Below are 15,794 nucleotides of genomic sequence, written 5' to 3' on the forward strand. Positions count from 1 at the left end.
CGGCGGTTTCGCTGTGGAAGCGGGTGCAGGAGAGGCAGCCGACTTCCCATTAATTTCCCAGCTGTTGTCGGCTGTCTGCTCTGCAGAGCTTCCACGGCTGGAGGCCGGACCGGAGCGGCTTCAAAAAAGGTATGTACACTGATTTATTTTTTTTACAGGGCTAGATAAGTTAGTCTTAAATCGTGGATGCCTGCAGATTTAGAGATTTTAGTGCTAGCGTAAATTTCTAGTTTTTAGGGTTCCTCTGGAGTAAAAGGTTTGAGAAAGCCTGCTGTAAGAGGTTATAATTTTTCTCCACTTTACTAAAGGCTGAACCAGAAAAATCTATAGCTGTATTGCCTGTTAGCGCAGTTATAATTTTTCTCCACTTTGTTATCGCTGTAGCTGTAATCAAGTAATTACATATTGACCATGTGTTAAAGTATAGTCCCAGCCAGTTCTGAATAAATAAGTGATGACGGAATAGAATTAGGCCAAGTGTTTAATGCTTTTGGAGAGAGTGCCCTTCATCCAGCATCCTAATTACATGGTATAACTTAAGCAGGAAATTATCTTCAAAGGAGACAACACAAAAACTTTTTTTTTTTGGTAAAGTGGAGAAAGGTTATGACCTCTTTTAGCAGCCTTTCTTAAAGCTTTTACCCCAGAGGAAACCTTGAAGTAAGGTTCAGGTCTTGGGGAACCCTTGCTAAAACCAATTCATTGTGTTCAGGTCTCAGAGAATCCAGTCTCGTAAAACCAATTCATTGGTTCAGTTCTTGGCGAACTCTTGGTAAGACCAATTCATTGATGGCCAGTGGGAGGAATTCAACCCTTAGAGAGAAGGTCAGAATGCCACACCAGACACCAACTCCCTGTTGCACAAATGTGAATGAGATGGGTAAAAGATAGCTTCAGCTCCTGTTTTCCATCTGTAGAGAATGCCTCAGACTAGTTTCCCTTTATTTTTTAACAATCATACTTACCTAGGTGGATGCAGCATGAAAGATCAAAGACAGCTGATCGCTCAGGTTCTCAGAGCTCCAAGAACAGAAAGCTGATGACTGTCAGTCACTGGCTCTCTGCTCTGCACCCCCTCCCCCCCCCCCCCATGCGCTGGGTTGTGGAGGGGTGGAAGCGGCCGGCTTAGACTCTCAGCGGCTCGCTGAGAGGCTGAGCCAGGTGTCGGTCAAGCATTTTGGTGGATCCTGACCCTATTGTCTCGATCTTGCTCCAGCCTGGACCAGCACTGTGACATCAGCCGACAGCGGGCTTCAGCCTGCTGTCTGCAGAAAATGGGTCACAGGAGTGCAGAACGAACTGCACTCCTGTGATCCAGAAGAGAAGTACAGCCAAAACGAGCTCTGGCTGTACTTCTCCTTTAGTCGTAAAGGCCATCTTTTACCCATCATATATACATTTATGCAAGAGTGAGTCAGTGTGCAGCCCCCCATCTAAGAACTGGTAAGCTGCAATATATTTCATATTTGTTCTATGGTTCAGATACACTTTAATAAAGATGACCAGCATGTCCTCGAAACATTAGATAAGCCTTGATAAGATTGCCAAGTAAACTGCTGGATGAATCCAATGTGGAGATCCTTTCTGCAACTTTTCTTTTTCGTATGATGGCTGCACTTGGCTCATGCACTTACAAATTATAAACAGAAAATATTCACGTTCAGATAAAAGTAAAGTAGACCTTACAGATCGATGAGCCTGACATGGTAGTATTTTAAACATTTTACAAATGGCTTTCGCAAATGGTATGGAATTTCAGAAAGGGCCGAACTCAAGTAATGCTGGAGGCCCTCTATGTTTGCCTGAGGCGGCGAGCCTCCATCGATGTAATCACTTAGTTGTGGTGATGTGTTGATATAACTTTTCTTCGGTTAGAATATACAAACCACTCGTCGGAGCCCTAATGGAATACACTTTCACTGAGGGCATAGAGGGGCTGTGTCACGGGTGGGGGGGTTATAGTGCAGAAGCTCTACTTGTATGTCTGTTTATTTATATAGTATAAATGTGCACGCTGGTGAAAAGCCAACTTAGTTTCACATTTGGTTGCCAACAGTTTTGCAAGAAACTGACTATCATTGCTACTTCAATAATAAGAAAAAAAAAATCTAGCCAAGAAATAAAATCATGTCTGCGGCAAAGACAAATTCCACTGAAGTATGTGTTTATTATTTTCCCATCATCCCTTGCTGTCTGGTGGCTGCATTGTGAGGAGAGCAGGAATTTGATAGATTTATTCCAAAGTAATTGCAATTGGGAGTTTGTGTCATTGTACTCTACAACAACGTGTAGGGAGACTTACATTATATTGTCAAAAGTATTGGGGCGCCTGTCTTTACACGCACATGAACTTTTGAGGTGGCCCACCCTTTGCAGCTATAACAGCTTCAACTCTTCTGGGAAGGCGGTCCACAAGGTTTAGGAGTGTGTCTATGGGAATGTTTGACCATTCTTCCAGAAGCACATTTGTGAAGTTAGGCACTGATTTTGGATGAGAAGCCTGCCTCTAATTCGTCCCAAAGGTGTTCTACTGGATTGAGGTCAGGACTTTATGCAGGCCAGTCAAGTTCCTCCACCCCAAACTTGCTCATCCATGTCTTTATGGACCTTGCTTTGTGCACTTGTCCAAATCATTTGGTGGAGGAGGGATTATGGTGTGGGCTTGTTTTTTAGGGGTTGGGCTTGGCCAATTCGTTCCGGTGAAGGGAACTCTTAAAGAGGGAGTCTACCTAAACCGCCTAAAAAAAAAAAATATTAAAAGCCAGCAGCTACAAATACTGCAGCTGCTGACTTTTAATAAATTGGCCACTTACCTGTCCCAGGGTCCAGCGATGTCGGCAGCCGACGCCAAGAACCCGCTCGGTTCTCGGCAGTGCCGCCGCCATCCTAGGTGAGGGAATCAGGAAGTGAAGCGTTGTGGCTTCACTTCCCAGTTCCCTACTGCACATGCGCGAGTCGCGCTGCGCGTCCCAAGTGGTCCCCGCTCTCTCCTGGGTCCTGTGTGTTTCCCAGGAGACAGCACGGAGGGACAGGAAGAGGCGTAGACTCCCATGGTAGTCTATGCCGGAAGTGGGTGCAAATACCTGTCTTAGACAGGTATCTGCACCCCCCTCCCCCCTGAAAGTTGCCAAATGTGACACTGGAGGGGGGGAGGGTTCTGAAAAGCGGAAGTTCCATTTTTGTGTGGAACTCCGCTTTAAGTTGTCAGCATACAAAGACATTTTGGACAATTTCATGCTCCCAACTTTGTGGGAACAGTTTGGGGATGAACCCTTCCTGTTCCAACATTACTGCACACCAGTGCAAAAAGCAAGATCGATAAAGATATGGATGGGCTAGTTTGGGGTGGATGAACTTGATTGGCCTGCACAGAGTCCTGACCTTAACCCGACTGGCCAACATTTGATCCATATATGGGCAGGCTGATTGTACCCAAGTCAATATATCGATCAACTTGGGTCCAACCAGCCTGTTGAATTTTTTTACATTCAATTGTGGCTTGTGTTCTACGGGAAGTACATACAGTAACAGAAATTAGCATATACTGTGCTAATAATATGCTAATATAATTAGCATTAATATGCCAATTATAAGCATTCATTATTTATTCGTTCTGTAAAGGGCGTTGGACTTAAAGAGGATCTGCAGTCTGCTCACATAATGTGTAATAAAAACCTCTTTGCCATTCTGAAGCTTCCCTCCAACCACTTTGCATATTATTTTATATATACTGTGATTCTGTACTTGCCAAATATGCTGCAGAATTCTCCAGCCATTAAGTCTGGCTGCATCAATTTTCACTGTGGGCAGCTGAAGCTGCTGCCTGTTCACTTCCTGGATTTACACAGACACACAGAGGCACACCTCCAGCTCTGCAGCCCTGCAGCTCTCATTGGCCCCCTTATGACTCATCCCCCCTACCTTCCTGGTAAACTTTCACTAGCGAGAAAGAGAGAGCTGTGCATGATGTCATAAGCCTAGGCTGGAGACATGCTTGGCCCATCCATCACCTTTACCCTCATCTTCTTTAGCAAGGCAGTGGTCGTCTTGGAGGTGTGTTTGGAGTCGTTATCATGTTGGAATACTGCCCTGCAGCCCAGTCTCCGAAGGTAGGGGATCATGCTCTGCTTCAGTATGTCACAGTACATGTTGGCATTCATGGTTCCCTCAATGAACTGTAGCTCCCAAGTGCCGGCAGCACTCATGCGGCCCCAGACCATGACACTCCCACCACCATGCTTGACTGTAGGCAAGACACACTTGTCTTTGTACTCCTCACCTGGTTGCCGCCACACACACTTTACACCATCTGAACCAAATAAGTTTATCTTGGTCTCATCAGACCACAGGACATGGTTCCAGTAATCCATGTCCTTAGTCTGCTTGTCTTCAGCAAACTGTTTGCGGGCTTTCTAGAGCATCATCTTTAGAAGAGGCTTCCTTCTGGGATGACAGCCATGCACACCAATTTGATGCAGTGTGCGGCGTATGGTCTGAGCACTGACAGGCTGACCCCCCACCCCTTCAACCTCTACAGCAATGCTGGCAGCACTCATACGTCTATTTCCCAAAGACAACCTCTGGATATGAGCACTCAACTTCTTTGGTCGACCGTGGCGAGGCCTGTTCTGAGTTCTGCAAACTTCTGCAAACTTCTTAAAGCCTAGGCCATCTTTATGTAGAGCAACAATTCTTTTTTTCAGATCCTCAGAGAGTTCTTTGCCATGAGGTGGCATGTTGAATTTCCAGTGACCAGTATGAGAGAGTGAGAGCGATAACATCAAATTTAACACACCTGCTCCCCATTCACACCTGAGACCTTGTAACACTAACGAGTCACATGAAACCGGGGAGGGAAAATGGCTAACTGGGCCCAATTTGGACTTTTTCACTTTTGTTGCCAGCAGTTTAGACATTAATGGTTGAGTGTTAAGTTATTTTGAGGGAACAGCAAATTTACACCGTTATACAAGCTGTACACTCACTACTTTACATTGTAGCAAAGTGTCATTTCTTCAGTGTTGTCACATGAAAAGATAGAATAAAATATTTACAAAAATGTGAGGGGTGTACTCACTTTTGTGGGATACTGTGTGTATATATATATATATAGCTCTCTCTCTCTCTCTCTCTCTCTCTCTCTCTCTCTCTCTCTCTATATATATATATATATATATATATATGAAACATCTCAACCTGAATGAGGTAGGTAGCAAATGCAACTACACACAATGCACAGATGCTAATGCTCTGGTTTTGCAAAATCATGCGAGATCTACTTCTTCATGCATTGACTGATAATCTAGAATGTCTAATGCAAATTGCCTCAATGCATAAAATACGTTCGCACGGATGTAGAGGGAATGGGCCCTTGACATGAAAGCTTCAATCTATGAATCCATCATGAATATTCATTGACTTTCTTGCTTCAGTCGGTGTTTCTATCCTCTTGGTAACCTTGGAAGAAGTGCATGGTGTTGCGGATGTTAATATCATTTTCCCAGGGTTATAAGAGCCGTGATTAATGAAGTCTCTCCTTTTCCTCTTATAAAGCAGACCTGTCTGTCTAGGGCTCTGATCCTTTCTAAGGGGAAATCGTTGCTCCCTCTGTCTGGTGCAGCTGTGGGGCGACCCGCTTCATTCCTATTGTTCCAGGACCCATGGGACAATAATAAGTGTAGAAAGTACAATTTGTAGTTTATAGAAGTGTTTCCTCTCCTGTCTGTTGCTTGTAGAAGAAGTGGAAGGAGGGGGCGAGGGTCGGGGGGGGGGGGGAGAGGAACGTGTCAAAAAAAAAGCCTCTAATGACAGGACTTAAAGCCAAGTTAAGTAACTGGAAGCCATAAAGATATTCAGCTGTAAACTCAGGCTGCGGCCTTATTAACTAAGAAAATATTGGTACAGAGAAAATGCTACCAGTCCGTGCCAGGCTGGAGACAATATACAGGGACTGTTTGCCTTTATGATTATGTCATGCTAATATAGGTTGAAGGTCTTTCATTATGAAAACTTTATATTTAATTTAAGTATTTGTCTTGGCTATAGACATATAGACATAGTGCTTAAAGGAGGACTTTAATATTATGAAATACAAATGAAATGTGAACCTTTCAGTAACCGTATACGTTTGTTTGAGTAAATTCAATGTCATGTCACAATATAGAGCAGGGGTCTCCAAACTACGGCCCACTGGTCAAATCTAGCCCACTGCAAGATTTAATCCTGCCCTATGATTGGGGAGGGGGGGGCTCTATTGGGGGCCCAGATGTAAAGGGGGACTCTAAGGTAAGTGAGTACTCTGATGGATTCTCTGTTGTAAGGGGGAACTGTGATGGGGACCCTGAGATAAGGGGACACTGTGATGGGGACTCTGATGTAATGGGGGACTATGATAGAGACCCCAAGGTAAGGGGGGACTCTAATGGGGACTCTGATGTGGGGGGGGGGACTGTGATGGGGGCCCTAAGGTAAGGGGACACTGTGATGGGGACTCTGATGTAATGGGGGACTATGATAGAGACCCTAGGGCAAGGGGAGACTCAAATGGGGACTTTGATGTAAGGGGGGACTGTGATGGGGGCCCTGATGTAAAGGGGGACTCTAAGGTAAGTGAGTACTCTGATGGATTCTCTGTTGTAAGGGGGAACTGTGGTGGGGACCCTGAGGTAAGGGGACACTGTGATGGGGACTCTGATGTAATGGGGGACTATGATAGAGACCCCAAGGTAAGGGGGGACTCTAATGGGGACTCTGATTCTGATGAAAGGGGGAACTCTGATGTAAGGGAAGACTCTGATGTAGGGGGGACTCTGAGAGGGTCTCTGATGTAAGATGGACTGTGATGAGGCTCTGGTGTAAGGGGAGCTCCGAAGGGGACTCTGATGTAAGGGGGGCTTTGATGGGAACCCTGATATGGGGGAAATCTGATGGGGAATATGAGATAGGTGGGAACATTTATGGGGACACTGATATGAGAGGGGACTCTGATGTAAGGGGGGACTCTGATGTAAGAGGGACTCTGATGGGGACCCTAGAGTAAGGGGAGACTCTGATGGGAACATTGATGTAAGAGGGCTTTAATGGGGACCCTGATGAATATAAGGAGGAACTCTGATGGGGACCCTGATGTAAGGGGGACTTTAATAGGGGATCTGATGTAAGGGGGGATTCTGAGGTAAGGGGGAGCTCTGATGGAGACCTTGATGTAAGGGGGGGACGTTAATGAGGACCCTAATGTAAAGGAGTACTCTGATGTTAGGGGGCTTTGATGGGGACCCTGATAGGGGGGGATCTGATGGGGAACATGATATAAGTGGGAACATTGATGGGGACCCGGTTATGATAGTGGGCTCTGATGTAAGGGGGGAATCAGATGGGGACTGTAATGTAAGGGGGGAATCTGATGGGGACTCTGATGTAAGGGTGGACTAAGATGGGGACCCTAGAGTAAGGGAAACTCTAATGGGTACTCCGATGTAAGGGGGACTTAATAGAGAACCTAATGTAAGGGGGAACTCTGATGAGCAACCTGATGTAAGGGAATACTCTGATGTAGGGTGGACTCTGATTGATAGGGTCTCTGATGTAAGGGGGACTGTGATGGGGACTCTGATGTAAGGGGGGGGTGATAAATTGGGTACATTGATGGGGACTCGGTTATGAGAGGGGATTCTGATGGGGACCCTATAGTAAGGGAAGACTCTGATGGGAACTCTAATGTATGGGGGGCTTTAATGGGGACCCTGATGTAAGGGGGACTTTATTAGGGGACCTGATGTAAGGGGAGAATTCTGAGATAAGGGGGAACTCTGACGGGGACCCTGATGTAAGGGGGGATATATATAAGGACCCTAATGTAAAGGGAGACACTCATGGGCTTATTTTTTTTTTTATTTCTTTGCTTTGCTTTACTGAAGGTATATCTCTGCTGCTCTAAATGATATCAGTGAAGAAAATGAATTGTGTAGTGGTTAAATTAACATTGGCTTATAGGTCTACATAATGTTAGTATATATATATAAAAAAAAAAAAAAAAAAAAACCTTATAATGCGTGTATGCAAACATCATTAAATGTATTTCTAATAATGACTTGTACAATAATAACGAAATGATATAGAAATATTAAAAAAATCCATATTAATGCCTTTGGGCAAATAGACTGACACTCACTCCTCCCTTTTCCAGAATCAGAGGCCTCGTTGCCCCACCAGGACCTTGGCCAGGTTTAGGTGCCAGTTGATATACTTTCTACCACTAAAGCAGCCCATGCCATAAATTCGTCTTTTTTTTTTTTTTTCGTTCGACTAACCATTTTCTCAAATTCAATTCTACTTACAAAATTCAGGTCCCAATTTTTTTTTTTTTTTTTTTTTTATTTGTGGAAGTTTAGACCTAATTTTAATAATTAAAAAAAAAAACTTACAAAAATAGTTTCCTGTTCCACAAAACGTATCTTTTGGTGATGATGAATGGCGGGGCTCCAAGCCGTATATGGCTTTGTTATTACAGATACTCACTGAGCTGGTTGCGAGTTTCCTTTGCTACTCGGTTTAAGAGAGCGATGTTCTAAATATTTACACATGGTAAAGGCAAGGAGGTACAATAAATGCACATTATACTGTGATTTACAATGTTTCATTCCCCGTGTCAAAATACAGAGGGGAGAAAATGACTAGCTGTTCATCATGTTTTGTAAAAGAGGAATGTATGCAGCTGCAGTACAGTAATCTAATTAGTAGAAGTAGTCTTTTATATTTTCATATTAAAGGAGAACTAAATATTATTATTTTTTTACGGATAGAGGGCTATAACCTTTGTCATTTTTTCCATCTGTGGTCCATTGGTAAGATTTCCATCTACTTCCTGTCCCATCGCGCCAAAACCAGAAGTAAGAGGTAATCCCTTCAAAGTGAAGGAATCCCTGGTTGTCACCAGAGCGAGTGTCCCCATTTGAAGATTTCCCCTTTATTCCTGTTCTGGTGACAACCCATCATTTGAGACTTTCTTTTCTGACAGGGTTTGTAATCCCTCTCCACTCTGTCCAAAACTAAAAAAGCTTTTTTTATTTTATATATATATATATATATATATATATATATATATATATATATATATATATATATATATATTATATCTTTTAGTCCACTTACACATAAAGGATGTCACATGATGTCCCAGGGAACTATTCCTCTTCTTCCTGAAAGCATGCCCTTAGTTCCTGGGCTTGGTGTTGGACTTCCCTAGATTTCTGCAATGAATCTTGAGGATAACCACCATGGACTTGTTCCTATCCTTCTTAAAGCTAGGCTCTTGGTGGTCTTCTTGGCCACGATGTGGACTTTAGTACATGATGAGGAGGACTAGCAGGGGAAGCTAGAAGAAAAGAACAGGCATATTCAGGTTATTCAATGATGCTTCACTTGGCTGCCATCCACTGGTGGAGGTTCCTTCCATCTTTAGGCCTGGTTCACACCTATGCAGGTCGCAGTTTGCATATTCCAGGTGCATTTTGCGTTTTTCAATACACGTTTTTGATCCATTGAAGTCTATGGGAACAAAACCAGAAAAAGTCCCTGGCCCTGTTCATAAGATGCACAGATGTGAACGTGACCCATAGGAAACCATGTTAAATGGACTGTAGTGTTTCTGCAAAACAGAAAATGCACTAAAAAATGCATAGGTGTGAACCAGGCCTTACAGAGACCCCATGGAGGCTACCCACAGGCACCCTCTATCTTTGTAAGGCTCGATTCACACCTATGCATGTTGCTTTTGGGCGTTTTTGGAGGGTTTTTTTTCATGCTTGCCACGTTTTTGAGCAGCGTTTTTGCAGCGTTTTTGCTGCGATTTGCGTTTTTTTTTTTTTTTTTTGTTTTTTTTTACAGTCTAAAAAAACATTTAAAAAAAAAAAAAAAAAAACGGCAAAAACGCATCAAAAACGCTGCAATTGCGTTTTTGATGCTTGTCCATTGAATTCTATTACATGCCAAACGCTGCATTTTGCATGAAAAAAAGTCTCTGACCCTTTCCAAAAATGCAGAGAAACAAAAAGGCATTGATGTGAACATGTTCCATAGGAACCCATGTTAAAAAATTCCCGAGCATTTCTGCAAAATGCAAAATGCATCAAAAAAACGCGCTAGTGTGAATGGAGCCTAAGTGTTTCTTACATTTCATACAAAAATCCTCCCTTAGGCTCCATTCACACTAACGCGTTTTTTGATGCATTTTGCATTTTGCAGAAATGCATGGGAGTTTTTTTAACATGGATTCCTATGGAACATGTTCACATCAATGCCTTTTTGTACCTCTGCGTTTTTGGAAAGGGTCAGGGACTTTTTTTCATGCAAAATGCAGCGTTTTGCATGTAATAGAATTCAATGGACCAGCATCAAAAATGCAAGTGCAGCGTTTTTGCAGCGTTTTTACAGCGTTTTTGCAGCATTTTTGATGCATTTTGCGTTTTTGGCGTTTTTTTTTTTTTAGACTAAAAAAAAACTAAAAAAAAAACACAAAACGCTGCAAAAACGCTGCAAAAACGCTGCTCAAAAACGTGGCTCAAAAGCAACATGCATAGGCCTTAAGGCTGGATTCACACCTATGCATTTTTTGTGCTTTTTGCATTTTGCAGATTTGCACTACAGTCCATTTAGCATGGTTTCCTATGGAACACGTTCTGTAGTGCAAATCTGCAAAATGCAAAAAGCACTAAAAATGCATAGCTGTGAATCCAGCCTAAGCCCCGTCACACCTATGCATTTTTAGTGCTTTTTGCATTTTGCAGATTTGCACCACAGTCCATTTAACATGGTTTCCTATAGAACACGTTCTGTAGTGCAAATCTGCAAAATGCAAAAAGCACTAAAAATGCATAGCTGTGAATCCAGCCTCAGGCCTAATTCACACCTATGCATTTTTTGTGCTTTTTGCATTTTGCAGATTTGCACCACAGAACGTGTTCCATAGGAAACCATGTTTAATGGGCTGTAGTGCAAATCTGCAAAATGCAAAAAGCATTAACAATGCATAGGTGTGAATCAAGCCCGGGTTCACACTGTAGCAATGCGGGAACCAGCACGATTCCAGCGCCGGTTCCCGCATCGCATCTCTCCCGCAGGCAGTTCACACTGCCCGCTGCGGGTGTCAATACAATGTTAATGACACCCCCATATCTGTTCACAGATCACAGTGGGAACTGTGGATTTCGGACAGGAATCACATCGCCTTTTGTAATGCGAATCCAATGAGACAGACATTGCATGTGATTGGCACAGGTACGGGTGCGAATCACATGGGATGTCTGCGTTCACAATCCTGATTTTACTGCGATTTTGCCGCAATCTTTTTACATTCACTGTATATAGCTGGTTGCTAAGGAGCGGGTCGGGAAGCCTGCCCCCCTGTCCTTAACAACTGATGAGTCATCAGCTGTCAGCGGGCTTCCCCGCTGGCAGCTGAATGTAAAAATTACCGGCTAAAAAAAATTCACGAAAAAAATGGCGTGGGCCCCCTCCCCAAGACCATACTAGACCAAAGGGTATTTCACATTTCACTGCTTTTTTGGTGAATGGGTAGGGGTACGATGTAACCGAAACCCATTCACATAGGGGGAGGGGGGAGGGATCTGGGGGTCCCCTTCCAGTTTCCGATAAGCCTCCCGCCCACAGTCCCCAACAAACACTGACCAGGGTTGTGGGGAAGAGGCCCTTTTCCCCATCAACATGGGGGCAAGATGCTGTGGGATGAGGGGCACAGAGCCCCCCCTGCCCCAAAGCATGCGGGCATGTGGCCTGGTATGGTTCAGGAGGGGGCGCTCGCTCGTCCCCTCCCTTTCCTGACCTACCGTTTGCATGCTCAGATAAGGGTCTGGTATGGATTTTGGGGGGGACCCCACGCCATTTTTTAAAAAATTTTGGCGTTGGGTTCCCCTTCTAAGTCCATACCAGACCCTGGTCTGGTACGGTCTGGGGGGGACGCCGTTTTTTCGGAAATTTTTTTAGCCAGCAATTTATTTCTTACATTTAGCTGTCAGGGGAAGCCCGCTGACAGCTGATGACTCATCGGTTGTTAAGGACGCGTCGGCCGGCTTTATACAGTGAATGTAAAAGAAAAAAAAAAAACTCAAATCGCAAAATGCAAATTGCAGCAAAATCGCTGTAAAAACACGTTTGCATTTTGGATACGGGTCCATTGAAGTCTATTACATGCAAAATGCTGCATTTTGCTGGAAAAAAAAGTCCCTGACCCTTTCCAAAAACACAGAGGCACAAAAATGCATTGATGTGAATGTGTTCCATAGGAACCCATGTTAAAAAAATTCCCTGCATTTCTGCAAAATGCATAAAAAAAAAAAAAAAAAAAAAAAAACTGCATTAGTGTGAATGGAGCTTTTCAGTCCACTATACTCTCTATGCCACGTCATAACCCCCATGGAGTGTGCCCATGATAGATTGGACTCACCTGAAGCGGGTTAACTGAAGTTCTTCTCTATTTTTCTACATGTGAATAATTGTTAGAAATATAGGGGGCCCCACAAATAGTTTTTTTTTTTAATTGGGAGGTTTGGTCTTTTTTTAGAAACTGCAGTGAAATCATGTTTTATATTGAGATTAAGTGCGAAAAATGCTTATCAGTGTTCTAATGGGGAGGTTTCCCACTTTCGGCTTTACCTCCAGTGGGGTCCAAACCCACATAAAGTTGTGTTCAGATGATAAAGGTTTGAACAGCAGCATCCGCAAGAGTATCTTCTAATTATGCCGCGTACACACGATCGGGTTTTTGGTCGGAAAAAGATATGATGGCTTTTCCGACGGGATTCCTCTCAAGCTTGCCTTGCATACACACGGTCACACAAAAGTTCGCTGAACTTTCGACCGTCAGGAACGCGGTGACGTACAACACTACGACGAGCCGAGAAAATGAAGTTCAATGCTTCCGAGCATGCGTCAAATTGTTTCCGAGCATGCGTAGGAATTTTGCGCGTCGGAATTGCTACAGACGATCGCATTTTCAGGTAGGAACTTTTTCCGACCAAAAAACTGAGAACATGCTCTCAATCTTTTGCTGGCTGGAATTCGGCCAGCAAAAGTCCGATGGAGCATACTCACGGTCGCATTTTCCAACCAAAAGCTCTCACTGGTCTTTTGCTGGCCGAATTTCCGATCAAATGTACGCAGCATTAGAAGTTTATTTTAAACACTTGGTTGGGACAAGTAAAATCAATGCCAGTCAGCATGGGGGTGGTGTGTCCATGAACGTTCCCCTTCTATTTATGGACAGTGCTCAAACTCCTGTCATTGGCTGCACAGAGAAGTTTGACTTTTGAAGTTGATTGCTCTCTAACCTTTGTCTTGTTTTAAGAGCTGTGTCAACTTGATGTGAAATATTAGGTGCTTTGCGTGTTAGCAACCCTGTTAATATGAAGAATGAGTGTAGGTATTTGTACCCTTAAACATAAATTGGGCATATGTAGGTTAACCTAAACAGAGTTTTTATATATGCACGTAGTTTGTAATCTCTGACTCCAGACATTTTTTTTTTTTACATTTGGATACAGCGGCAAAAGTTTTGTGTCTTTGCAAGGATTTTCTGTCTGTGTCTCCATTAAGATAATGAGTCACCAGGGCAGGAAATTATTGCAAAACTCTCCAACAGAGGCACAGACGGCAATGAAAATACTTGTGTAGTGGGGAAAACGTGGGTTTTATTAGACTGTCTGTTCCAATGTAAATGCTTTCCCCTCACTCCCTATCTGGGTGACATCCTCATTCCTCATCCTAGTAACACACTATGGGGCTGAATTACTAAAACTGGAGAGTGAAAAATCAGGTGTAGTTCTGCATAGAAGCCAATCAGCTTCCAGTTTTTTTTGTCAATTTGTTAATTGAACAAGCTGAATTTAGAAGCTGATTGGCTACCATGCACAGCTGCACCAGATTTTGCACTGTCCAGTTTTAGTAAATCAAGCCCTGTGTGTCAACATTTGGCTTGGTTGGAAAGTCAGAAGTTGCACGCCAATGACATCAGATTACATCCAGCTTTATCAAGCTCGGAAATAGCACACTGTAGTCCTGCTAAGGACAATGCTCATCCAAGAGGGATAGTCCTAGGCATCCTGCTTTCCTATTGAGTTCATAAAATGTGGTTGAGTTCCCTTAGGTTGGCACCCAGAGTTGTAGAGGTGAGGGATTTTCATACAACCTTGAAGTGGTGACTTCTCTCTACATGTCCAACATGTGACTTGGCATCAAAGAGGCAGGAATTGGAGGTACAATACGGGAACAGGAAGTAAGGGTATGTCCCCTACGATGGGGGCAACAATAAAGACCTAACAGAGTATCCAATGCTTCTCTACTATATCCAAATGCAGGGGCATTGCTAGGGGGTGGCTTTTGGGGCTATAGCCCCGAATCTGGGACCAATAGCCCAGAGTCTCTGCAGGGGTCCCCAAAGGGGAGGGGAGGCTCTCTGGGGACCCTTATGTAAGTGGGGGGCTCTCTAGGGACCCTGATGCAAGGGAGAGGCTCCCTGGGGTCCCTGATTTTAAGACAGAGGCTCTCTAAGGACCCAGATTTAAGGGGGAGGCTCTCTGGGGACCCTAATGTAAGGGGGGCTCTCTGGGAATCCTGATATAAATGGGGGGCCCTCTGGGTACCCTGATGAAAGGGGGAGGCTCTCTGATGACTCTGATGAAAGGAGGAGGCTCTCTGGGGACCCTGATGTAAGCGGGGCTCTCTGGGGACCCTGATGTAAGGGGGGACTCTCTGGGGACCCTGATGTAAGGGGGGCTCTCTGGGGACCCTGATGTAAGGGGGACTCTCTGGGGACCCTGATGTAAGTGGGGACTCTCTGGGGACCCTGATGTAAGAGGGGACTCTCTGGGGACCCTGATGTAAGAGGGGACTCTCTGGGGACCCTGATGTAAGGGGGGACTCTCTGGGGACCCTGATGTAAGTGGGGGGCTCTCTGGGGATATATATACACACACGTATATTACTGAATATACATGTGTATGCCCGCCCAAGCGTATGACTTTCTTTGCTACGCTGCTTTGGGCTCTAGCCCCAGATCTTTTGTAGACCTAGCAACGCCCCTGTCCAAATGTAAAAAAAAAAAAAGAATAGTGTTTGGCTTCATCCAGCAAACAATTTATGGTACATAGGCATTATAGAATAACTACTAGCATGGATGTATAACTTGCTGTATAAGTGTTAATATGGAAAGCACAAATCTGTATGCAACCTCAGGGTACCTATAGACCTGAGATGTTCTTTGCCTGATCCATCCAATGAAATCTCATGAGGGAAAGTCTGTATGTCTGTAGAAACACTGCAACCGTTGTAGATGACACCGTTATATGATCCTAGAGAAAACACTATCCATCTACAATGGATTTTCCGCGATGATCACTTTTGTTCTCCAGAAATATAGTCAGCACCAGAGGAACTCTGCTTAATCCATTAAAAAGACTCTGTCACTATAACAAAGCTTTACCATAAAGTGTCCTTTGCATACTGGGATACTCATCTATCCTATCCTATTTTGATGCTTTCACCTCAGTGGTGAAGAATCCATTACTTCCAGGAGAGTAGATTTCTTGGCCCCCTGTTGCATCGTGTGGTAATACTGAGTCCTCTACTGTGTTGTGATGTGGGGGCCATCAGGGAGAACCTCAGCTTGCGGATGAGATGACCAGGAAATTGACACTCGTGGAAAAATCATTCTGCAGGGTCTTCAGCCAGGGGTTTTCTCCACTACTGCATGGCTTGGTGACTTGGGTGGTAGGAGATGTGAA

At 44.1% G+C, this 15,794-nt stretch overlaps 1 protein-coding gene across 3 annotated transcripts in view; it reads left to right on the plus strand.

Annotated features, from left to right (window-relative positions):
• Window positions 1–15,794, plus strand: part of GATA4 (GATA binding protein 4) — a 161,776-nt gene that overhangs the window by 132,136 nt on the left and 13,846 nt on the right. The window lies entirely within an intron of this gene.

The sequence above is a fragment of the Aquarana catesbeiana genome, linkage group LG04, assembly GCF_042186555.1.
Source record: "Aquarana catesbeiana isolate 2022-GZ linkage group LG04, ASM4218655v1, whole genome shotgun sequence".
In the NCBI taxonomy this organism is placed as follows: Eukaryota; Metazoa; Chordata; class Amphibia; order Anura; family Ranidae; genus Aquarana; species Aquarana catesbeiana.